At 48.7% G+C, this 2,468-nt stretch overlaps 1 pseudogene; it reads left to right on the top strand.

Annotated features, from left to right (window-relative positions):
- Nucleotides 1-415: 415 nt before the first annotated feature.
- LOC123441731 lies at nucleotides 416-2,013 on the top strand (annotated as a pseudogene).
- Nucleotides 2,014-2,468: the final 455 nt, after the last annotated feature.

Genomic DNA, 2,468 nt, shown 5'->3' with positions numbered 1-2,468 from the left:
TCTCCCGTCTTTGGCCCTGATTCGCGTACCTATGAGAGTCTTCCTCGAAAATATCAAAATTGACGTGAACTTTATTAACTCTAATCATACCTTCAGACATATAGTATATCTTTATCTTTATTTTTATTTTTTAATAATAAAAAGGTTATCGTTTTCGTCGGAAAACCCACCGCGGTGATTTAAAAAAAGTCCTTGATGTTTTTTAAAATTAACCAGCAATCCAATTGATAAGTGAAACTGAATCGGTATGTGCAGGAGAAAAAAACACCAGACCACCCACGACCTTACCTCCCATCTCCAGCGCCAACGCGCCACCATCCCCTGCCACGGCGCCGTGCGCCGCCGGCCCCAACTCCTCCAATGCTCACCTCCGTCCCCGCTCGCCACCGCCCCAGATCAGGGCCTCCCCCGCGCGATGGCCGAGGCTCCGGCGGGCGAGCCGCTGGGCGGAGGAGGCGGAGAGCCGGCACCGCGCGGAGGAGGAGGCGAAGGCGGCGGCCGCCGTCGACGGGGACGGGGACGTGGACAACAACGTCTACACCTCTGAGGACGAGGGCACAGAGAACTACGGCCGCGGCGGCTACCACGTCTCCGCCCCGGGGACAACTTCAAGCAGGGCGCCTACGTCATGCAGTCCAAGCTCGGTTGGGGCCACTTCTCCACCGCCTGGGTCGCCTGGGACACCGCCCACTCCGTACGTGCTCACCACCCCCTCGCCTCGCCATGAAACCCCGTGTTAAAATCAGCCCGCTCCCTCTAGGATTCGCGACGAGGATATGTAGGAAAAAAATATTGATCTGGATGCAGTTGTTTGCGTGCCCACCAACTGTTCGCTCTTTTGTCCTAGAGCTCATATGTAGAAGTGCTAAATCAATTTTTCATTATTACTGTTTTATCCGTCAATCCTATCGCACTGCACGAGATATTTTGATGTTTTACGCCGCTTGCCTAGAGGCTCAGGCTGCTCGTGTCCAGCGTTTCTGAATCTTTTGGTTATCTGTGCAGAGGTATGTGGCCCTGAAGGTGCAGAAGAGCGCACAACACTACTCGGAGGCTGACATTGATGAGATCAAGATCTTGAGGCAGATTGCTGACGGTGACCTTGAAGACTCCCGTTGTGTTGTTAAGCTTCTTGACCACTTCAAGCACACAAGCCCCAATTGGAGCCATGTCTGCATGGTGTTTGAGTTTCTTGGTGATAACTTGCTCACCCTAATAAAGTACACGGACTATCGTGGCATTCCGCTTCCAATGGTTAAGGAGATATGCCGACATGTGCTCATTGGCCTTGACTACCTCCACCGCGAGCTTTCCATTATCCACACTGATCTGAAGCCCGAAAACATATTCCTCGTGTCCACTATTGTCCCCTCAAACGATCCCCAAAAGTCATGTGTGCCACTGGTGCCGCCTGCTGCAAGGGCCATCGAGCCACCTCCAAGGGCTCCTGCTCGACCATCAACGAGTAGTGGCGTCACCAGGAACCAATAGAAGAAGATCCGGAAGAAAGCCAAATATGTAGTTGCTTCAACTTCAAAAGGCAATGGGGCAGTGGCATTCGCTGACATAGACGAATCAGATGATAAGGGAGATCTGAGTACAGCAAATGAGGGCAGTCCTAGCCAGGATGGGGACAAGAAGAGAGGAGGAGGGCATAGGTGGGGCAACAAAGGGACTAGGAATAGGATGGCGATGGAAGCTGAACTAGGCTGCAAGCTGGTTGACTTCGGAAATGCATGTTGGACGTACAAGCAGTTCACAAGTGATATCCAAACAAGGAAATACAGATGTCCTGAGGTCCTTCTGGGCTCCAAGTATTCTACATCCGTCGACCTGTGGTCCTTTGCATGCATATGCTTTGAACTTGCCTCAGGAGATGTGCTCTTTGATCCGCATAGTGGAGATAACTTTGACAGGGATGAGGTATTTTTGTTCATTTCCTCACTTTCGTTTCGACTAAGAATATACTTTCAACATTATGGATCTGTACCCGGTTTATCACCTGGTAAATGATGTCCCCCATTTTAACTCAAGAAAGATTCTCATCACAATCAACAGCTGACTCTTTGATACCTACATTCCATTCAAGCAGGAGATAACTGCGAAGGGTGGGCCTCACTTCTAGATCGATGATATTGTTTTTCAAAGTTTTATTTCTTGCATTAGCGTGACTCAGTGACATGTGTATGGTCATGGTCGACTTCATCGCCTTGAGACTCACCATGTTCAGGTGAACACGGTAGCCACCATTGGCAAGGATCGAAAAGAGGATAATAATAAGTAACAACACGGTTTTCGTGTTCAAATAGAAAAATGTGGACCTAGAAAATGGGTCTTGAGCTACACTTATATATTGGTTAGGGATGAGCAATGTTTTTTCTCTCGTTGAATAAAATTTACAGGTCTTAGTGTCACCTCATGATACTATTCATGTATTCTAATTCATCCATTTAACTTAATCATTTGTT

This window comes from Hordeum vulgare, chromosome 3H, assembly GCF_904849725.1.
Source record: "Hordeum vulgare subsp. vulgare chromosome 3H, MorexV3_pseudomolecules_assembly, whole genome shotgun sequence".
Classification (NCBI taxonomy): Eukaryota; Viridiplantae; Streptophyta; class Magnoliopsida; order Poales; family Poaceae; genus Hordeum; species Hordeum vulgare.
This window is presented reverse-complemented; position numbering and strand designations above follow the sequence as displayed.